Raw genomic sequence first — 23,360 nt, forward strand, 5'->3', positions numbered from 1 at the left:
ATTGCTTTGGGCTCTCTGTCCACCTTCCTGGAAGCCAGCCAACCAAGCCGTTGCTGTGCTAACATGCATCCATAGCCCTACAGGAGACTGTATCTACTTCCCACCCACTGACTGTGGCTCAGGGGCAGATGGGCTTGAGCAGCAGTTTGGAAAGCTTTCCAGGCTTTTCTCTAGCCTTCTGGCCCTTTTTACCCAGTGCCAGAAAAGCATGGCCCAAACTGGGCTTGTTGGTTCAGCCTGGGTCCCTGGAAAGTATCCTCCTAGCTGAGCCACTGAGAAAGAGAAGTCAGCGTTCGAGTGTTCACAGCTTCGAGCTGTGAAATCCGGGAGGTGGTTGTTACCAGTCAAAGCTGACAGATACAGTCTGGCTGACAATCCTGGGCATCCATCGACAGGTGCGTGGTTAATGGTGAGTCAACATTGACCTAGAACCAGAGTCACACATGGTCAGCAAACCAGTATTTCATACCATCAAAGCGTCAAATGACACTTCAGCTGTCACAACCTGAAGCAGGTGAGCAGACCCCAGCCTGTTCTCCTCAATTCTCTAGTCTGCTCTGTTATTTCATTTTCCTCACCTCCCCACCCAACTTTTCCAAAAGAGGAATTAGAGGGCTTATAGCATGAGGCACATTAAACAAACACAATAAAATCCAAATAGAAGCCACAATACTAGCATAAAAGAGAATGCCCTTATTATATTGTAAAGGACCAACGCTGCTGAGATACTTAAGCTTTTCTGGACTTTTGAGCTTCCTGGTGGCCAAGGAGAAAATGAATCATGATCAAGTTTGCAATCTTTACTATGGGAATGGGGCAAGTATAGGACTTCCTCCCAAAGCTCTGTCAAGCACCCAGTTGTGAAACAGAATTTTCCCTGGGGGTTGCTGTCTGACCAGGGCGGAGTGGTGGAATGAGGCGACAAACCATAGTCTTCGGTAGTGTGGTTGCTTTGTTTTCCACCCGCGGCCAATGTGAGGTTGGGCTTCAAAGCCAGCTACTTACATCTCCAAGCTCAAGTGGAAACAAGCCCTGGGATTATCTCTCCATTTGGGGTCAAAAGGCATGAATTTCAGCGGCAAAATGGTCCACGCTGCAATCTTTGTTTTCTGCATGAGCTGATAAACTCTGAGGCCAGGCCCATGGGGCCTCCCAGCGCATTGCCCATGAGCTTCGGTAAATCTTTTGACAGGAGTCATTGTCTGGGACAGTGCCCCAAACGACTTCTCTAAACGGAGTTATTCATTTGGCTCTAATGGGAGGCTGGGCTGCTAGGCCCTGCTGATGGCCGCAATTTCACATTGAAGACCCATCTTGTCAGGGTATTTGTAGCCTGAATGTTGGCCGCTGGCGCAGCCAGCATTTGGGGTGCAGGCAGCAGGGCGGGGGTGGGCTGGCTCTTCTTAGGTCTGGGGTATGCACTGAGGGCCTAGGCTTCCTGAAGAGGAAGACAGACAGCAGAGCCGCTGTGGCTCCCCCGCACCCTCCCAGGAAAGGCTGCAACCAAGGCAGACCTGTGCTCTTTCTGAGTCAGGCAGATGCAGATGGGGGCTCATCTGCTGAGCGTGACTTGAGGACCCTGACTTCACCCCTTTGGTCTTAGCGTTCTTGTCTGTAACATGCGATTGAGATCACCTGCCCCACGGGGGCCCGGGCAGGGGCGAGGGGCACGACTGGTAGGGTTCTGTCCCAGCACCAGGCACACAGCCAGACCCATGGAGGCAGCCAGTAAAGGCTTGTCCCTTGGATAACTATGGGGAGCACACAGCTGCGAAGAGCCTGGCGTGGCTCCAGACCCCTGCGTGCTGACTCCACACACGGGGTGGGTGTACTGTGCAGATCGACACTGGCTCGGGGCTTGAGGGGGCAACCGCGGGAGGGCAGCCCCATCTCTGTCCCTGGAGTTGCCGCACCTCTAGGGCACTCCCCCGTAGGTCATCTCTGGATCGGTCTCACCTGTTCTGGGTCTCACCTGCTTTGGGAACATGCGATTGCCCTCCCGTTCATTGCCAGGTGCTGTTGGTGGGGGGACGTGCTTATTTCTCTGTGTGGTGCAATGCAGTCCTGCTCACTGCAATTCGTGTTCCGTTGGGCGTGTAAACCACACTCCAGCTCTTGCACACCCACCTGTGCCAGGCTTCATGCCTGCCCTCCTGGCCCGCCCTTCCCTCCGCTGACTCCCAGGTAGGGTCCCGAGGGGAGGCTGTGGGCAGCCAACAACCCCACCCTGGTTCCCTTGGGACTACCCACGTGTTAGCCACCAAAGTCCTGCGTCCTGGCAAACCCCTTGGTCCCAAGCAAACCCAGATGGGCAGCCCCTCTAGAACAGTGGACGTTGTCTCCCTAGAGGCTGAGTGGGCAGTCAAAGTGGGAGTGACACTGGGAGGACACGGGGAAGGGCTGCGTGTCAGGGAGGACACGGGAGGCAAGGTCCGCTGTCCCTGCAGGGCCTGGTTGCTTACCTGGGGGTGGGTTCCCTGCCCTGCCCTGCCCGGCCCTTCACAGCCCATGTGATGATAACAGGCCCCTGCCCCGCAGGTGTCCCAGGTGTGGCTGAGCCCTCTTGCCTGGGCTCACGATTGGCACCTGCCTAGAGGCCAGGCCCCAGCTCCCATCTATCTGGGTCAGGGGTGAGCAAACTACAGCTCCCAGGCCAAACCCCACCCGATGTCTGTTCTGTGCAACTGGCCTCTTGAGAATGGTTTTCCTGTTTTTCAAAGGTTGAAAAGAGAAAAAGCAAAAGAAGAAAGTTTTGTGGCTTGAAAATTTTAGATGAAATATCAGTTTCTGTGTCTACAAATAAAGTTTTATTGGAACACAGACATGCCCCTTCACTCAGCCACTGTCTCTGGCAACTTTCCCGACGCAAGGGTGGAGGGAGGCTGTGTGGCCCGAGAGAGAAGAATGCTGGTTCTCTGGCCCTTTGCCCACGATTTGCCAACTCCAGCTTGGTGCGTCATGGAAATAGTTTTGCTAATTATAGCTTAAAAAAAATGGAATGCTTCACAGATTTGCATGGGTAGGGGCCATGCTAATTTTTTCTGTATGGTTCCAATTTTAGCATGTATGCTGCCAAAGTGAATGCTAATGCTTCTTTAAAAAAAAAAAACCTATAAAATTGACAACTCTAAAAACATGTTTTGTGTGTTTTAAAAAATTGTGATGAAATACATTTAGCACAGTCTTTATTGTTGAGTCATCTGTGTGGGCATCATTCAGTGACATTAGATGTGTTCCTGGTATGCACCCACCACTGCCATTTTTATCCGAACCTTTCTCATCACCCCTGTGATGGTGGATTTTATGTGTCAATGTGACTGAGCCGGGGGTGTCCAGATGTTTGGTCAAACGTGATTCTGGGAGTTTCTGGGGGGGGTGATTTTTGGATGAATCAACATTTGAGTTAGCAGAGTATGTAAAACATTGTTTTCTCCATGTGGGTGGGCCACATCTCATCAGTAGAGGACCTGGACATAACAAAAGACTGACCCTTCTCAAGGGGAGGGAACTCTTCTGCCTGGTGGCATTTAAAGTGGGACATGGGGTCTTGCTGGTTCTACTGCAGCTCCTGGTCTTCGGGTTCCAACTGGGACATTAGCTCTGTAGACTGGGTTTGCCAGCTTCTGTGATCACGTTTGGAAATTCCTTACAATAAATATCTATATCTATATCTATATCTGCTTCTCTCCAGAGCTTACATATCTATCTTTAGTCTCAATATCTCTCATCGGTTCTGCTTCCCCGGAGAACCCTGCCCAGCCCAGCCCCCTCCCCCATAAATTCTGCCCCACTGATGGTACCTCCCCTCAACCCTGCCCCGAAGTGAGCTCTGTTCTTTGGCTGATTTTCTCTTGGCTCATTCAGGGGAGAAGCAATCTGACATTCATTTGGAATATTCTGAAGTCCAGCTTTTAACTCCAGAGGATGCTGTTTTATAAGGTCTCTTCGTTTCAAGAAAGCTCCAGTTCTCACAAAAGCGGCATGAGCACGTTCCTGTGAGCCATGAGGTGTGTGAGTCCACAGGGCCAGCTCTGGAGAGTGAGTTTCAAGCTGGCATTGGCCTTTTCTGGCCTCACTCATGCATGCAGCTTCCCGGGAGCAATGGCTTGGCTGTGCGGCAGAGAGGGACTCGTGGGTCCTCCTGTCCCAGGGTGGGCAGGTTCCAGGATTCGGGACTCAGGGGTTTGCCAAAATGCAGGACTTTCAAAGCTAAAACATGGGCAGTCCCAGAGAAGCCGGGGTGATGTTAGGCACCCTACGTGCCACCCACAGGCTCCCCCTGCACCCTGACCGGTGCAGTCAGCTGGGGGAGGGATGCGCCCGGAGGGGAGGTATCAAGCCTGGCCCAGCTAGGTACCCAAGCCTCGCTCACACTCCAGGTCACGGCACGCAGGGACCCAAGCCTTCCCTGGCCTGCGGCCCAGCACCTCACCACTACAGGACTTCCCCCAAATTCCAAACATCGTCCCTGCTCATGCCTGGCCATACCTTACAGCAGGGGAGGCTGGACGGCATGCTGTCTCTGTCCAGCACCGAGGGCGTGTCTGGGCCATGGAGCCAGATGGGAGGTCTGGGGTAGCAACCTCAGTGGAAGGAGATGGGGCTGGGGTAGGGGGATCTGCAAACCAGGGTTTAGCTCTGAGGCCGAGTGGTTGGGGACCCTGTGGTGCTCCCACACTCCCACTCACGGCACACTGCTGGGGCCCTTGGTTCTGTCCTTCATGGGCCTGGGAGCCACTTGAGGGCATGCCAACGCTAGTTCCCAAGGTGTTCCAGGTCCCACACGGGGGTGTGCAGGGGTGGGGGAAGGAGTGAGGAAACCGGAGTGAAGACCAGTGCTCCAGGAACCTGAGAGAACAAAGTCCACATCTAGAACAGGGGCCCATTGTGGGGTTTGGCCAGACTGCGGCGGGAACACCCCCAATTGTCCTGAGAAACCCAGAAGGCTTCCTGGAGGAAGTGGGCACAAGATAGGGGGTGGTTCTCTGCAGGAAGTGCCCAGGCTCCGGTGACTCTCTCCGTCCCCATGTCTCCCCATGTAGGGAGGCCTTGCCTGGGGGAAGCTTAGCAGGGCTAGGGCTGGGGCCCATCCAGTCAGGAGAGCTGGACCTCCTGCCAACCATGGGATGGACTTGGTGGAGACGTAGTGGCGTCACTGATTTAGGGAAGGCAAGAAGGTATGAGCAGGCGGCCAAGAATGTGTCTCCCTGCTCCAAACACCGTCCTGCAGGTTTATGGCGGGGGCTGTTGGCCCAAACCAGCTGAGGAAGGAGCCTAGTGAGTTTGCAAAACTGCCGCTGGCCTAGCCCTGGAGGACGGCCAAGGGTCTCGTGGAGGACATTCCTGTAGGAGGAGCGTCAGGTCTTGGTTGCCTGGCTCTGTCTTCTGGGACATCCCCTGCGAGGTGGCAGGTACCCTCCTGTATGTCCACATGTATGTGCAGATGTAGCTGCTGCTAGGCCCCCGTTTTGTGCTTTCTGCTTTACAGGCGAGGAAACTGGGACCCAGAGAAGTGAGGTGTTTAAGGCTGCAGACGGTGTGGTGGGGTGGGCCTGGGGCCGGGTGCTCTGTGTCTATGACCCATGTCCCCTCTGGCCCCTGGGCCATGAGTGTGACAGAGCTTCACGCTCAGGTGGTCTGTTCTAAGTGTTTGTGTTGTTAATTCCGAGCCCACCCGAGCAGCTGTGTGTGGTTTTTTTCATGAGCCGTTCTGGAGACCCATGGTACCAGGAGGCCACTTTTCCTAAAACATCGGACCTGCCCACAAATCCTCTACAGAGCTCTTCCTGGCTGCTGGCTCCCCGTGGACCCTCAGGCCCTGCTTCCCAGGCCAGTGGTGGCCACCCTAGTGATCTTGACAGCATGTGGAGCATTGACCTGGAATGTCAATGTCACCAGTTTGCCAGTCCAAGATGGCATTTCATTGTCATCTATTTGAATGTCCCTGGTTGTTGAAGGGAAATTATTTTTCCATAGGCTTATGGGCCATTCCTTTTGTCCCTCTTGTGAAACAGCTATTTGTATCTTTTACTTATGTTTTTTATTATTGATTTATAGGGACTCTTTATATATTTGTTGCACAAATTCTTTTTTTTTTAAGATTTTATTTATTTATTTATTTGACAGAGAGAGAGAGAGGGAACACAAGCAGAGGGAGTGGGAGAGGGAGAAGCACGCTTCCCGCAGAGCAGGGAGCCCAATGCAGGGCTCGATCCCAGGACCCTGAGATCATGATCTGAGACGAAGGCAGACGCTTAATGACTGAGCCCCCCAGGGACCCCAGCTGCATAAACTCTTCATCCATCATGAGTGCTGCCAGTACTGTCTCCCAGATTGTGGATTGACATCCGTGTTCTCTATGCTGTCTTTGATGAGGACTTATTTTTTACAAACTCCTCTGGCTGTCCTTTGGAGGTGCTCCCAGGGTTGGCCAGAGGCTCCATCTTTCTCTCTCGATGTCCTGGCTTTGGACAGTCTCAGGCGGTCCATGGCTCCAAGTGACTGTTGTGGGTGGAATTGTGTCCCCAAAGAGACATGTTCACATTCCAGCGCTAGTACCTATGGTTGTGGTGTGATTTGGAAATAGGGTTTTGCTGATGTCACTGAATGTAAGCATAGATGAGGTCACACTGGCAGATGTAAACATGAAACCCAGCATCTCGTGTCCTTGCAAGAGGAGGAGAGACAGACAGACACACACCAGGAGAATGAGGTGTGAGGAATCTGGAAGGGTGCCCTGTACTGACACAGGCAGAGATGGGCTAATGTGTCTATGAGCCAGAGATCTCCAAGGGAGCCAGCAAATGCCCAGAAGCCAGGAGAGGCAGGGGCGGGTCTCCCTCCCAGCCTCAGAAGAAACCAGCCCCGCGACACCTTGGTTTCCCCTCCAGCCTCCAAAACTGGGAGATAATAACTATTGTTTGAGCTGTTTGGCCTGTAACCATCCCCCTTGTCCAGGGACCCTGCTATAGTAACGGTCAGTGTGTGCACAACTCCAAAAGGGACCGCAGACTCAGAGGCCCCGCTGAGGTTGCAAACCATCCCAGCCTCCGCTTGGGGCCTCAAGGGCTCCTCAGACAGGGCACGCAAGGCTCTCCTGGCCCTTTCCTATAGCACGGGACCCTTCACCCCAGGCTCATGGCTCTGCATATCTTGAGAAATGAGGCCACCGTGGAGGACGACTCTCCTGGGGCCGAATGGCATCCCTGGAGGAACCGAAGAGGCTGGCTGCCTTCTGCTCCTAGAGGAGCCGGGCTGGTGGAGGCTGGAGGGAGACAGCAGGTCTGGCCTGGTAGGAGGTGCTGAGCCCACCTGGCTCTGTTCACGGAGAGACTCCCTGCCCTCAGGCCCTGCCCTGGCAGCTAGGGTGGGGACAGAAGGTCTGTGGTCCTTCCCCCCAAGTTTTCCCAGACACCTGGAGACTCAGATCTGAAGCTGGCCCAGACCCACCTGGGTGCAGCCTTCTGGGCCCACCCCCAAGTCAGCAAAACCAGCGGAGGGGGCGAGGGTCTAAGTCTTCAGGTTAGATACCCTATCATTGGCAGGAGGTGGAGAGGGCCACACATTCCATATTTATTGAGCACTACTAAGCCCTAGTCTCCAGGACGCACAAGACACTGAGATGTGGCCCCAGCTCTAAAGCAGTCCTAGTTTCATGGTGGAGGCAGGCGGGTGGACCCCAGAGGTGGCCCATGCAGGGAGGAAGGGATGCAGGGGAGGTGGGTACCCAGAGGAGGCCTCCTGCCCACTGGGTGGTTGAGGTGACTTCCGGGCTGGGTTTTGTAAAAGGGACAGGGATTGATAGAGCAGAGGAAGGGAGTATACAGGTCTCTAGAGGCAGAGGGAGGAGCTTCTGCAAAGTCTGGGCAGTGGGTGACAGCAGACACCTTGAACTGAAGTGGGGAACTCAGTCATTCGAGTGTGTGTACGTGTGTGTGTGTGTGCACGTATGCACATGTGTGCACACACATGCATGTGTGAGTGTGTGCATGTGCAAGAGCATCATGTGCATGCATGTGTGGGAGCACACGTGCACATGCATGCATACACGTGAGACAATGCTTGTGTGCACATGTGATGCATGTGTGTGCACGTGCGAGTATGTACACTGTACACACACATGTGCATGCACATGTAGGATTGTGTAAGTATATGCGTGTACACGCACGTGTGCATGTCTGAGACGCATGTGTGCACACATGTGCCTGTGCACATGTGAGAACATGCATGTACACGCATAGTGTGCATGTATAGAAGTTTGTGTGTATGTGCACATGTGTGTGCATATGTGTGTGTCGTGTGCATGCAGTCAGTGGTTCCTGATGCATTTGGGAAGCAGGGTTCCCTCATGAAGGACCTTATGTGCTAAGCTTAAGAATTTTAAGAATTCCCAAAAAACTGACAAAATTACAAACATTCATTTCCATGCTATGTGGCTCAGGGCAGACCTTCGCCCTCGCCCCGGGCCACGGGTTTCCCTCTGGCCCCGGAACCAAGGCTGGGACCCTGAAGCTCCAAGGCCCTACGTGTCCAGCCCCTGCCTGCAGGAGCAGGGACGGGAGCCCGGTGGCGGCGGCTGCTGCCCGGAAGCTTCTGAGGCCCAACCCCGCGGAGGAGAAGCTGTCCGTCCTCCAGCACGCTGACGGTCAGCCCCGTGCGGCCAGAGCAGGGCGACGGGCCTGTTAGAACACGAATAACAACCTCGTCTTTTAGTTCTGCAATTGGGGAGGGCAGCAGGGACTGGGGCCTCCCCGGGGGCCTTGGCGACATTGATCCACCGGTGGCAAGTGTCAGTGATCCAGGGTGAGGGGACTCAGCTGCCAGGCGGTCTGTCGGAAGAAGATGCAACAGCGGCACTTTGGAAAGGGTGAGAATAACCGGCCCGCGTTCAGAGCCAGAAATATCAGCGTTTTCCCATTCCAGCCCATCTCCGTTTGCCGAAGGAGTTTCACATTGGACCATGAGCGTACAAACAGTGACTGCCGGCAAACCGGATTTCCGTGCTTTGTAATGCATAGAGGCTGCTGAGATGACCCGGGCTCCGAGCTAGGAGGCTGCTGCTCCAGTGCGAAGTTCGAAGTTTGGGGTAGGAGGTTGGCTGGGGGCAGCAGGAGGGGCAGGGAGCTGGCTGCCCCTTGGGCTCCTCCTTTCTTCTTGTAGCCCCAGCCCCCGCCTTCCCTCGAAGCTGACTGTAGCCCTAGCCCCTGACAGCAGCCCCAGCCCTTGGATCACCCTGCTCCTGATGGCAGCCCCAGCCCCTGCCTCCCCTGGAACCTGACTGTAGTCCCAGCCTCTGACTGCAGCCCCAACCCCTGGATCGCAGCCGGGACCGCTGGCTCCCCAGAGTGCCAGAGAGCGGCCCTCTCCAGCCCTCCCAAATCTCTCTTCATCTGTGAACAAGGTATAGTCCTGATTGTGTGTGATAGCAGAGTTCAAATGGCGGGAATCCTGAACCTGAACCACCACGGTCACTCAGCACCTGTGCTGGGGCACTCCAAGTTTCCGGAGGAAGCCACCCATCTTCGGGCAATTCTCTCTCTCCCCCAGCTCAGCCCACAGCTTTGACCCTGTTGCAGGGACAGACAGTGAGGTCCGGGAGCCCCGGTTCCTCTGTTCCCACACTTTCATCAGAAGACGGGGTCTTGGGCGGAGGTCCTCAGATCCCAGGCTTAGGACATAGAGGGACCCAAGAAGAGAGAGGCGAGGGCCCCTCCATGGGGCTGACTGGTGAGTCTCACTGCAGGTGACCCCGGGTCATCATCTGTGACAAGGAGGTGAGTGTCAGTCCCGAGGAAGGTGTGTGTGGGCTGGAGAAATGCCCCAGGGTCTGGCAGAGCTGAGTCTCCCTCCCCTTGTCCCGGCTTCTTGCTCTGTACCTGCCCCGCCTCCCTGGCCTTGTCCACCAGCCACGGTTGACTTCCTTCTGATGATCCCAGGCCCCTCGCACCCAGAAACCCACACCCCCTCAGGCTCTTTTCCGGGGAGCAGGTGCCTTCCCCTGAACAAGTGCTCCAGTGTTTCTCTGTTGTGTGTGGGGTTAAATACACTTAACAGAAAATTTGCCTTGTTAGCCCTCTTTTCGTGTACGATTCAAGGGCAACACCTAACTCACAGGGTTGGGCAACCCTCTGTTTCCAAAAAGCTTGTGCCACCGAGGTCCTTGACCTTGACCTTGTGAAGGAGGATGAGGATGCTTGTGGCTCACTGGCTCAGATCCCTGATTGGGGGAGGCATCTGTGCCTTGACCTGCCCTTCCCTGGTGGGTCCTTGGCTGTGCAGACGGCACGGCGGCCTGCAGACTCTGATATTCCCTGGACCCCGCAGAAGTATGATCGGAGCTGGTCTGGTTCTTCTCCCAGGACCTGGAGAACAGCCATGGCAGCCATGCCTGGTTGTCCCCAGGACTTCGTTCTTCCCTTCCCAGCCGCAGAACTTCGGCTTATAGCTGGTCACCGGCCAGTCCGGTCCACGGGCCACTGTGCAGCTGGGTGTGGAGTGGGACCTGGTTCCGCGGGTGAGATGGCAGTGGTGGGGCAGGGGCCACCTCCAACATGGAGGAGAGGCGGGCTGTTTCAGAAAGCGTGCAGAGGAGGCAGCCACGGACTGGTGACGTGCCGGCGGTGGGGCCGCCCCGGGGATGGAGTGAGGAACCGCACACATGCTTCTGTGTTCACTGAAAGCCTCTGGAGCGGGTTGCGCCAGCAGCAGCCCATCTGTGCCTCACCTGCCGCCCATTGTCAGGTTTTATCCCATGAGCCGGGACCTCCTCCAGGGGGAATGGTCCTGATTTTCCTCTGTTCCTGCTGCCCCAGCCTGGAGGCTGGTGGGCACGTATTTGGTGGGTGATGGAGGCCCTGGGTCGTGTTTGGGTCAGGTGTCCACCTCCAGATGTCCTCTCGCGTGGTCTCAGGGCAGGTGGCTGCCAGTGCGCGGGGAGTCGCTGCCTTGTGCGGGGCGGGAACCTGGCCGCCATCTCCCCAGGCTGACCAAAGCAGGTGCTGTGGCCCACCCGGCTGGCCCTTGCTGTGTTCATGCGGGGGTGGGGGAGAAACACGAGGGATGCAAGAGCAGATGTGAGGAGCTCCGTGATTGTGACACCACGTGGCGGGGTCTCCATGATGGCCGTGGAGGCCCTGGGAGCTACAGCCCTGTGTGGGTCCAGATCCTGGGTAGTCACACCTGCAAAGACCCTATTTCCAAATAAGGCCACATTCTGAGGTTCTGAGCGGATGTGATCCGGGGGATCCCGTTCACACCACCTGTCTCCCCATGGGTGATGGCTGTGTTCTGGAAAACCCTCCTTGGGATGGAGCCATGGGCAGCACCCACATTCCAGGTTGGACTGTCCCTCCCGGCCTGGGGCCTTTCTGACCAGGTTATAACCACTGTTCCCTGGCGTGGGTGAATTTCTCGACAAGCCTTCCTGGGACCCCCAGGGGCTTTGTTGGGGTCTAGAGCTGGGAAGTTCTGTCCTCACGATCACCCTACATCCTAACTCTTGCCCCAAACCTCTGTCATGGCAGCAACATGATTTTCCAAATGAGGGAATGTGATAGAAATACTAGAGTTTGTACAACGCACAGGGTCTAGAACTCGAGTCTCTCCCTGCCCGCAGGAAATGGCCACACAGGCTTTTGGGGGCAGGATGGGAGGACGGCTCTGGGACAGAAGCAAGGTCCTGTGGGGCCCCTGCCGCCTGCCAGCCCCCTCACAGCCCTCCCTTCACAGCCCAGGAGAGCTTAGGTCGCATGCTGAGGCCACACATGTGGGACCTGGCTTCGGGTGCCCCTCGGTCCCCTCCCCAGCTGCACCCACCATGGGGGCCCCTATGACAGTTCTTGAGCAATGCTCGTGATCTTTGATATTGCCCTGCATCTCAGGGGGCTGTGCCATGAAGGGTCAGGCGTAGAAAGGGAAGGGCCAGGCAGGGGTGATGAACTCTCAGAGTCTTTGAATTCTCACATGCAAGACAGGGACCAGAGATCTGAGCGGGAAAAGATGCAGGACAGACGTGCCCTCCTCTGCAGAGCCCGGTGCCAGGTGTTGCAGCCCGAGGCCCGGAGGTGCTCCATGAGCAAGACGCGGAAGGATGGTCTGTGCGCTCTTGGCTGGTTCACACGGCACCCCCCGGGGCTCCCGAGGCCAGCACTGGATTCTGTGCAGAAGGGTGGGCTCTGGGCGGCGCGCCGGCCTCTGCCCTCAGGCTGGCAGAGCTGTCCCTGTGTCCCCCGCTGACCCCAACAGGGTGTAGACCTCCTGAGCAGTCCCTCCTCAGGATCGATAGCTAGGCTGATCAGCCGGCAATGTGACACTAATGGACGTGGAATTAAAACGTGAAGGCACATGTTAATCTGGACGGCCTTGGGGGCCTGGGCGGGGCAGGCAGGGGTGCGGGTGGGTGGCCCTTAATGGAGCCGTATTGACCAGGACACAGAGACCGCAGCCCGGCTTAGATGTCACTCGACAGCCCGGGAACTGGGGGGTTATGGATTTCAGTGTTTTATAGGTTTGGGTTTTTAAAAAAGTGACCTTTCTCTCTCCCCCAGATCAATAGAGTCTTTTTAGCTGTGTGTGTTCACTGATAGGCCATCAGTTCGGCCTCCAGGGAGGTTTGTAAATACCGGTGTTGGAAATATTAATATCTGATTGTTGCAGGGCCTTGGTGACACAGAGAGGGACATGGCCCGGCCCTCCACCGCCTCCCCAAGCCTCTCACACCAGGAGCGACGAGCAGATGTGCCCTGGGCTGGCCTCTTCCTTGGACGAAGCTTGAAGTCTCTGAAAAGCCCACAGGCGTCCGGTTTCTATGGATTGCAGGTGGGAGCGTCGACCTTCCTTCCTGCTGGAGGGCACGTGAAAGTTTGCATGGCCACCCCAGGAGGGAGGGGTTCCATTTCAAAGAGAAGGAAACTGAGGCTCAGGGATGTCCAGCCACGTGACCAAGGCCACGAAGTGGGCAGATCCCAGCCCTGGCTGAAGGGCTCACTGCTGCGCAGTCCACGTCTACGGGGAGGCCAGAATGACCAGCGCCCCTCATGGGCCAGGTCAAGAAACTCTCGACTTGGTGCACTTAGTGTCCCGGCCAAGGTGGGGACAGACCCAAAGTGCCCTGCCCACCTACCCACCCGCCAGGGCCTCCTTTGTCTCCCTGTCCTCGATGTACCTCTCCCACCACTCTGGAGGCAGTGACCAAAGTGAGGGCAATTCCTCCATGCAGCTCTCTTGGGCTGCATCCATGCTGCCGCCCTGCCCTGCATGGAGCCTGGGTCTTGCCTCTGGGGGTCCTGCCCCAGACCTTCTCTCCTCTCCTCTTGCACTCTCACATGGCCCAGGACCCAGCAGGGTCCTCCCCTCTGCCCGTGTCTGTGCTGGTCACTGCCTCCCAGCACGACATGAAAACTGCAACAAAGCTCGGTGGGCAGTGGCCCCTGGGCTGGCTGGCCTTGGTCACACTCGCCCAGAGCCCAGCCCTCTCCAGGTCCCAAGTCTCTCCCCGTCCCTGCTGTGGTTACTCTGCTCTTGTCAAGCCTCTGGCACACGGTCTGACCCCCCTTGGAGCAACTTCTGCCAGCCTCCACCCGCTCTGCTCACCAGGAGAACAGTGGCCTGGACGGGGGCCTGTTGGGGGCGGGTCCATGCCTGCAGCTCTTAGACTATGGCCACCCCAACTGTCCCTTCTGTAGGCCCTGCCGCACGGGCTCCCCACCCCACCCCCTTTGCAGCAGACTCTTCTCCCGACTGTGCCTCGGGCTCCCGCCCTCCTCAAGGCCAAGCTCTCCCTCTGGAGTCCATTGTGGCCTCTGTGGGCAGCCCGTCCCGACTGCCCTCCTCACATACACCTCCGACCCACCTGTGAGCCCCACCTGAGCTCTGCTCCCCAGTCGCTCCGTTAATTCTGGCCAAACGCAGAGATGAATTAATGCGCCCAAGCAGCCGGTGGGAGCCCCTTCCGACCCCTCCATGGGACACCCTGCTTTTCAGAGGACAGGCATGCCCCTCTTGGCTCAGGCAGTGATGGGCTTATTTCGTGGTTCATGCCTTTGTCCATGCATTTCTGCACATGGGGCAGTGAAGTCTGGGAGGACCAGGGATAGCAGGTCCAGGTCAGGGGGCTGTGGGGTGGTCACTGAAATCCTCAAATGGATGATGACCTCCTTGCTCCCCAAGGCAGAGCCCCCTGAGCACCCACTCCCTGGTCAGAAGTGTCAGAGGCAAACCGACAGAGGGGAGCAGTCACTGGGGTTTCCTAACTAGGCCCCTAGCAGGACGCAGCTGGCTGAACCCTGGCTGAAGGGGCATGGGGACAGCGGAGAAAGGGGATGGGAGGTGACCTGTGTCAGGCTCCACGCGGGGCCAGCCTCATTGAGCTTGGCCACCTCCCTGACCTGTGTGCATCGGAGGTGGACAGGGTGGGGGGCCCGGCTCCTTGAGTGCCTGGTGTGGAGCCTCGGATTGGAGAGCATCTGGAACGGCGCCTGCGCCCCGCCCGCGCAGACCCCCGGTGCTGGCGAGCCCACTCTGGAGCTCAGTCTCCCTCTGTGCTGAGGGCTCTGGGAGCTCCTTTCCGCGGCCACGCTAGGGTTGCCCTCTACCCCCGAGGGCAGCTACCCCCACCGGCAGTGAAGTGAGCGAGAACATGTTCGACACTGAATAATTAATTTTCGTTCTGCAATAAAAATGTTGTCTATTGATTTACAACCCCTCCCGGCAATAAAGCTTTTCGATGGAAACCTGATTCTTAATTATCATCCCCAGGCCTGCCAGGAGGCGTGTCCAGCTGCCGTGGGAGCCGCCCAACTGTTCCCAGGCGTTTCGGGGCCCTGGGCCAGCTGCTGCTCCAGCCGCCCAGCTCTGTCCTTCCCCGGTGACTGTGCCGCCCCCTTGGCAGGTGCCCTCCACCCCCCAGCCTACAGGACCCAGCCTGGGCAGGAAGCAGGTCAGTGGGTGAACACCATAGCATGCCTCAGGGGGCAGGGACCGTCCCAGGCAATCAGAGGAGCCGTTGTCACCTGTAGGGTGGATGGGGAGTGTGACGCCAGGGTGACGGCGAGGCCACTCCAGCCCAGGTGGAGCCCAGCTTCCTACCACGGTGGCTGACTCTGGAGCCTGGCCCCAGCTCCATCCTCGGCAAGGGAGATGCAGGCTGCTGACAAGGGGGAGACAGCTGCGGTCATCCCCCGCAGGTTTGGACCCAGAACATCCATTCCTGGCATCCTGTCTACCCCATCTTTCCCCTGCATGGCCTCTGGGCTCTGCCCTGAGTTAGGTTCCTCACACTTGAGGGGACCCAGTGGCCCCACCACTACCGGCAGGATCCAAGCTAATTCTGGTCCCCAGGTCTCATGCTGGGGTCCCTGTAGGATTTCTGCCAACTGAGATCCCACGTGATGCTCTTTTCTGTAGCTTCGTGATGTTCTATCACAGTAAAGCACAATAAGGTGACCTTCCCGAGAAGGGATCTGGAAATGCACATGTGAGGACCCAGTGTGTAGATTTCTTTCTCGAACCCCTCCCTCTCATCCACTGTTTCCCCCAGGATTTGCTGGTCTGCCTTCTGAGCCATGGGCTCCAGGACCTCAGCGCACATTGCTGGGCTACATGTCCTGTCCACAGAGCCACCTCTGTGGCAGATCCTGTCTGTGGTGGAGACCCAGGCGGTTGGTTAGTGGCTTTGGGCTGACCGAGTCCGAGGGGCTGGACCGACAGCGGCACCAGAGCCTGGCCTCCCACTGCACTCAACAAACAGAATGAATGCATCATAAACATGAGGAGGACGGGCCTGTTGGGGAAGTGGGGAGTTTGGGCGCCCCTGTGCCATTTGATGCAGAGGCACCCCTGAGCCCCAGCACAGACGGGGCCATGCTGGGCTGGGGGAGGCCTGCATGTGAGATGTGGTTGCTCCTGGAACTCACTGGGATGCACAGAGATGGCCACTCGTCACCTCGGGAGCTGGAAGGGTCATAGGCGCTCAGGCAGGACCTGAGACAGGCTGCAGCGGCAACAGTAGAAGATTCTGGATAAGTCACTGCCCCACTGGCTCTCCTTCCTGTCTGCTCCTGAGGGTTTTGGAGGCTTCCACTACTAACTCTGGCTTCCCTTGACAAACTGGGTTTCTTTGAGATGGAGATACCCTTGACCTGGCGGTGGAAGTCCCTTCCCGAACCGTACGCCCCGTGAGCTCTGTCCACTGAGAGTGCATTGCCACTGCTGCAGCAACATAGCACCAGGGCACCTGGTCAGTACGACGTCACCAAAGGGGTCATGAGCCTCCTACCGCAGGGTCCACATCTCCCACATCACCAGGGCTGGCGCTTTGCAAGGGGGTACTCAGTGAACGCTTGTGCTGGGACATGCTTGGTGACTGCTTGCACTCAGGAGTTACCCGGTGAAAGCTTAGGGCAGGAATGAATGCATCAGTGAATGACTGAGTTTCCACTGGCACGTCACCCAGCCATCGGGCCCCTCCCTGCACTGTCCTCTGGACCTCTCTTCCTCCATCCCTCTTGGCCACTCCCCTTCACATCTCTGGTCCATCACATCAATGTGGGGACCAGTCGGCAGCAGCCTCTGGTCACAGACCACGTGGAAGCGTTGCAGGCCAGGTAGTGACTGATGACTGGCCACTGCTATGATGCCAACAACCGCAAGACTTGAGCACTGAAAGGCAGCACTTTCTAGAATCAGACCCGCCATTTCCTGGACAAGTAAATGGAGGGAAGGCAGGCTGGGGGGAGATCAGGTGTTTCGTGTGGCACATATTCAGTGGTTGATGCTGCTAGACCCCCATCTTCATGTGGGGTCCATGGATGAGTGGGTGAACTTGGCCCGAGGTGTCAGTGTGGGGTCCAGGGAGACTAAGAATATGCACTGGCCAGAGCCAAGGTGGGGGTGAAGCTCTCTTGGGGTGGGTCTCAGGGAGAGAGAGGGGAGGGGAGGAGGGGAGGGACAGAGGGTGGAGCCACCTCAGATGGGGTAGATCGGGGGGCACTGGCGGTCACCCTCACGCGGGTTCTGTGGCATGCTTGCAGGGCGGGGCGTGAAGTCCGGCAGAAAGGGGACAATTCAGGAGATGGGGTTTCAGGGGGCATCTGCTGGAGCCAGGGGATGGAACAGTGGGCCAAGCTGCCTGCAGCGGGCAGACACAGGGAGGGTCGGATGCAGCTGGCAGGTGCCCTCTGCCTGGTCCTCGACCCTGCCCCCACCAGGCATGTCACATGCTGACATGAAGGTTGTGGACAGCGATGCTGGCGGTCCCCTCCGACCCCCACCCTGGGCCCAGCAGACTCAGGACAGGGCAGTGGGGTGGCTGATTCCAAGGCCCTCCCTCCCCACTGCCTTGCCTCCCCTTCCCTCTGGTTTGGCCGAAGGCCAGGCTCTGCCTCAGGACCTTGGCACTCGCTGCGTTCCCTTTCGATCTTGAGCCTCCACCTGCCCCCTGAGTTGTCCATACAACATGAGACTCTATGGCCCACCCTGGAAGGCGCATGGCCATGGCCTGCAGGGCAGCGTGGGGCTGGTGCACAGTAGGAATGCAATCACCACCCGCCCCCCTGCACAGCCTTGTCCCCCAGCAGGTTCTCAAGTCATGCACGTCACCTGAAACACGCCTGGCGTAACCTGACCTGTCTACTTTCTGACCATTGAGCAAATGACTTGTATTCACCTCTGCCTGGTGCTCATGCTGGGAGAGGGGCCTAATGGGGGCAATTATAGGATTTTCATCACCCTTGGTGAAGCCTTGGTGGGACCTTCGGCAGTTGCTGACCCCCTGCCTTGCTCAGCAGGGGGACTGTCTGGCCCCCTGGCTGTCAGTACACAAGAGGGGAGGGTCACATACTGCGCTGAAGCCCAGCGCACTCACCCCACGGTGCCCCTGGTTCAGGAGGCAGGACCCCCACAGTGGGCCCTGGCAGCCTGTTCTAACTTCCTGCCTGATGGGGCTGGGCCGTGTACCAGGTCCTGTCCTGGGTGTGGAGGCTGGGGGCTGCACGCATGGAAGGGAGCCGGGGACGGCTCCCCTCCAGTGTTGCCACCTGTGTGTTCCCAACACCACTGTCACAAGCGACGGGCCAGGGAGGGCTGTCCCCCAGACCCCAGGCTCTCGGCCATCCACCATTCCCACTTCCCTGTGAGCACCACTAAGCAGAGAGGACTGTTCCCACGCGGGCTTGGTGCACTGAAGCAGGAGGGGTGACGGGCCACTTCCCAGGACCCCAAGCACTGTGTTTGTGGCCGGCTGGGGCAGTCACAAGGGAGCTCTCACATCTACCCACCCTTCCAGGTGAGAGGAGCAGCCCCATGAAGATGGAGAGGGAGGGATGAGGGATGCGGGCTGGGGCCGGCAAGACTCCCTTCCTGGCTGGGGGCTGGGGGCTGGGGGCTTGTGGTTTTCTGTAGATGGGGCAAACTTGGCCCCTCTCCTGCTAGAAGCTGCCCTGAGCTTAGTGCTCCCTTGGGCTGAGTGCTTTCCTGGGCTGAATGCTTCCCTGGACAGAGTGCTCCCTGGGCCAGAGTGTTCCCCTGGGCTGAGTGCTCCCCTGGGCTGCGTGCTCCCCTGGGCTGAACGCTCCCCTGGGCTGAGTGCTCTCCCCTGAGCTGAGTGCTCGCCTGGGCTGAATGCTTCCCTGGGATGAGTGCTCCCCTGGACAGAGTGCTCCCCTGGATAGAGTGGTGCCCTGGGCCAGAGTGTTCCTCTGGGCCAGAATACTCCCCTGGCCTGAGTGCTCCCCTGGCCTGAGTGATCCCCTGGGCTGAGTACCCGCCGGGCCAGAGTGTTCCCCAGGGCTGAGTGTTCCCCTGGGCCGAGTGCCCCTTTGGGCAGAGTGCTCCCCTGGGCCAGCAGCATCCCTGCGGCTTCCCATCACCTACCTTTCAGAAGCACTCCCCCTAACAGGGGCTGCCACCATCCCAGAATCATGAGGTACACTGCCCGAGTGCTATGGAATGGCAGGCCCAGGACCATCCCTGGCCCCAGCACACAGGAGGCACTTAGTAAGCAGCTTCTGAGGTCTGCACTTGGCAGCAGGGAGAGCGTGCCTGCCCACCCCTGCAGGTCCCCATCGGCTGCACCCAGCCAGCAGCTGCAGGGGTGCTCTGGGCACTGCTCAGACCAGCCTCCAGGGGCCAGAGGGCTGGGGAAGGGAGGCCAGGGCTCTGAGGGGCCTGCAGGGGCTGTGGCGTGGGCGACCACTCACAGGCTCTTAGGGAGAGAACAAGCGTGCCCGTGAGAAGCTAAGGACCATCAGCCCTGGTCTTGGGGAGCCTGTACCATGTGGTGGGGCCAGCAGCTGGGGACAGGTGGGAAGAGGGGTCCATCCTGGAGGAGGGGATGGATTTCACCAGGCAGGCCCAGCTCAGCCAAGGCCCAGAGAAGTGAATGGATGGGACTGGCCCCCTGGGGCCTGGAAACAAGGAGAGGGGGGAAGGGACCAGCCCTGCTTACTGTGAGGGAGCCCTGAGCTTTGTCCCCAGTGCCTGACAAACACCAAGATGGGCTGAGAGGCTGAGCCAGATGTGGGTCCCAGCCCTGCCCAGGCTCCCCGCCTCCATTGCCATCAGGAGAATGGGAGAACGTGGCTGGCAGGGCCCTCCTGCTGGAAACTGAGGTTCAAGGGCTGGAGGGAAGTGTCTGGGGTCACAGGGAGCCATGCTGGGGCTCACGCCATGCTAGGTCACTTCCCTGGAGGAGCTCACAGCAACATCACACCTACTTTTGCCTGGGGGATTAGGGTACACTTAGCAGACAGACAAAGGGAGGGAGGAAACAATGACAAAGGGTTGTACTGAGGTCCTGTGGCCAGGAGGTGGGGAGCTGGGGAGTGAACCAGGGGTCTGCCCCAGAATGCCCACCTCACGTGTCCCAGGCGGGCACCAGAGACCGGTGCGGGCACTGGGAGACAGTGATGGACTGTCTGGGGCAGGGGCAGGGGCAGGGGCATGGGTGGGGGCGTGTCCCAGGAGAATCGCAAATGCTCTGAGACTCAGAAGGGTAGGGACGATGGTGGTCTGGGCTTCCTCCCTTCCCGCCTCCTCCACCAGGCAGCACGACTCACGGAGGTCTTCTGGCCTGGAGGGGCTGGGGGGCTTTTGAAGCCCCTTCAGGAAAGGAGGGAGGCGGTCTCCCCGAGAGCCCAGAGAAGTGCTCCACTCTGGGTCTGCTGAGGAGGGAGGAAGAGCTGTGCCTCCAGAGGCCACGATGAATGGATGAATGATCATAAAGTGCTTTGCCTCCTGTGCAGGCCCTGGAGGGAGGGATGCGACAAGGGAAGGGGGTGCGTTGCATCCCTTCCCTGTGTCCCCCTCTGCAGGCCTGCTCCCACTCCTGACCCCAGTGCTTGTCACACGTGCCCTGGTGTGTGGCCGTAGATGCTATGGGCTGGGCTCCCAGATGACCAGCTGGTGTCAGGCTCCCCGTCTCAGCGTCCTGAGGCTGCTTCCGGCTTGGTCCCTAACAAGGGCTGTGAGGTTTGCCTGCCGAAGGGAAGGAGGGCAAGGTGGAGGGACCCACACCTGGAGCTTCACCCTGCTGGTGCCCATAGGGGAGGGGTTTGTGGACTGGTGCATGGTCAGAAGCAGCACCCATGAGGCCTGTTGCGGGTCTGTGGACACTGTGCATCCCATGCAGGACAGGCCAGCCGTGAGGGGCATGCACATGGTGGGGCAAACAAAGGCAGAGAGGGGTGCTCCTGTGAACGGTGGCAGGGTTTTCTGCTCTCAGGAGCCCCTTGGTGCCCCGGGAGGGCTGAGAGGAGTTAAATGACTTGCCCGCAATCCCCAGGGCCGCCCTGGCGAGGGCTGGCCGTGGCTCCCAGGCCTGTTTCCAGAGCTCACTCACGGATGGCTCGGTCTCCAAGGGATGGTAATGAAGTCATGCTGGTGTGACACGGCTCTTGTCGCCTGAGAGTGTCTAAGTGCTTTATGAACAATTAATCGGCTCCAGCCCACTCCAGGGGCTGAGCACGATAGCCCAGAGAGCCCCAGCGCCGGGAGCTGGCACTTCCAAACCACAGGGGCCAGGCTTTCCGGATACGAAATCTTCGAGCCACAGCAGTTTGGAAGAATAGGCGCAAAGGGGCGGGAATCACAGGGGAAGAGAGGTGTGTGCCTAACGGGTCTCGGAATCCTACACAAAAAGTCCTCCCGCCTTCCACCTGGTCTTTCAGGCCCCCTGGGTCCTCGATACCCCCGCAGCCCTTGGAGGGGGGGATGGATGAAACAACGTAGATCCTGCACCTGGCATAGGCTATGCACGATGGTATACAGCAGGTGCTCAAGAAATAATAACTACTGTGGAACAGTGATGTAAGATCCTGAAGACACAGACTCAGAACCCTGGGTGCGGAGGCAGTCTCCCTCCGTAGGTGACTGCCCATCAGTTTATGTCTGAGCTTGTCCTGTACAGAGCCCTGTGAGTCACTGCTCTTCCCCGCAGGAACTGTGCACACAGTAGGCTTTTAATCCATGTTGGTAGAATCCCCAAATTTCAGATTCATGGACTCACGAGCTCCTGGGTGAGAGCAGACCTTGGAGGCCATGCAGGTCGGGCGATGCCCAGTTGTGCACTTGCTTGCATGCTTCCCCTGACCAGGAGCTCACTACCTGTCAGAGCTATTATGGCTTTCATTCCTTCCAGCTCCCTACATCCCATAACCACTAGCTAAACACGGTTCCGGATGTTTATAGATGTGTGTTTATGGCTGCGTGCTGGACATATCTGAGATGAGGAAGCCAAGGAAGGAGGAGGTCCCAGGATGGGCTCACCACTGGGAAGGCGTGCAGGAGCCAAAACCCAAACGGCAAGACCCCACACTTCTTCCCTATCTGCACAACCACACAGGAGGGGGAACATTCTGGATCAAATGGCAGGAAGGTTTCGGAGCTCCGTCCTCACCGTTCCCAGATGACGACAGCAGCTCACGTGGCCTTACCTCCTGGCATGGGTCGCCCGCTCTGGCCCACAGCCCCTGCACCTCTGCATCCAGGAGTCCATCCCATGGGGCCCTGTCACCTGTTACCAGCCTGTCTCTACCACCTGCTGTGAGCACCGTGTGACAGGGTCCCCCTCCCCCTCTGTCTCTAGTGTCCCGCACAGGCTCCCACCCAAACTGGGTGCTCAGTACATTCTTGCCTAAAGAAGGAGAGAGCTCCCAATTTACAAACCTCACCCCCTCCTACATCTAGATAACTGGGACCCAGGAGCAAAGGGGGCAGGCAGCCCAGGAGGGAGCCCTCCACTCCCCACTGGCTGCTCTGCCCTCGACACCACACCCTGTCCTCCTTGAAGACAAGTCTGAGCTTCTCCTGGAGTCTCCACCAGAGTGTGGGGAGGGGCATGCCTCAGGCCTCCCACTCTGTTTGGTGCCTACCGTGTACTCACCCCTTGTCTGCGGAGGAAGCTGCTAGGAGCATGGCTAACCTCTGCGGACACCCCAGTTGCTGCCTGGCCTGAGCGCCTTATGTACCTCAATTTCCCTGAGCTCCAAGCAACCCTGTCATTCGTCGTCCCCATCTTGCAGATGAGGAAACTGAGGCACAAAGAGGTTAGGCCATGCCCAGACTCACACGGCTACTGGGTCCCACCTAGGCTTTCAATCCCACACTCTGGCTACAAAGCCCCTGCTCTTGACCTCTGTGTTCTCACTCCCTCCCTTCCTCCCTCCCTGTGTCTGCCTGGGAAGCCCGAGGACCCTCCCCAGTTTATGAATCTGGCTCTTCTTTCAAAGATGAAATTGTCTGGTGCCATTCTAAAGATGAGTATATGGGGAAAAAAATCACAAAACGGTGGAGAAACAGACACAATGATTCTCTAATCGATGGAAAACCTATTTCCAGCAGCCTAATAACTGGCCAAAAAGCCTTCAAAATTTGGAATTAAAACTTGCCTTCTGGCAACATCTGCCCTCTGCTCTGTGCAGCCCACACTTTGGCAAAGCCGCACCCCTGCCTTCAGCCGTGGCCGGGCCAGGCTGGCGGGAGCAGGTGGCGGTGCAGCGGCTGGCGGTGGCTTCCAGATGGGGGGCTGGGTGGGGGTTCCCCGGCCGCGTGCCAGCCCAGGGGTCAGGGCTGCCCCATGTGCAGCACTGGAGGGGAGGATTCATGGATGTCGAGCGAGGTGTTGCGTGCCTAGCACACGGCAGGTCCTCGGACAGACTCAGAAGGAAGTCCAGAGGCTTTCGCGTCATTCCGTGCCAGGCGCACGCAGGATGCTCAGGACCGTCACTAGGAGACACAGCCTGCAGGGAGGGGCTGGCGACCCACGGAGGAAGAGCAGGATGGTCTGAAAGGTCCCAGGAGAACCTCAAGCCCTCTAGAGGTCAGAGGAGGAGCTGATCCCGGAGGAGAAGGGTGAGGGCCAGGCCTGG

General features: G+C 58.0%; 1 pseudogene; it reads right to left on the reverse strand.

The window, feature by feature from the left end:
• Positions 1-2,987: 2,987 nt before the first annotated feature.
• LOC125094575 (uncharacterized) lies at positions 2,988-3,083 on the reverse strand (annotated as a pseudogene).
• Between the last annotated feature and the right edge of the window lie 20,277 nt (positions 3,084-23,360).

The sequence above is a fragment of the Lutra lutra genome, chromosome 2, assembly GCF_902655055.1.
Source record: "Lutra lutra chromosome 2, mLutLut1.2, whole genome shotgun sequence".
NCBI classification, from domain to species: domain Eukaryota; kingdom Metazoa; phylum Chordata; class Mammalia; order Carnivora; family Mustelidae; genus Lutra; species Lutra lutra.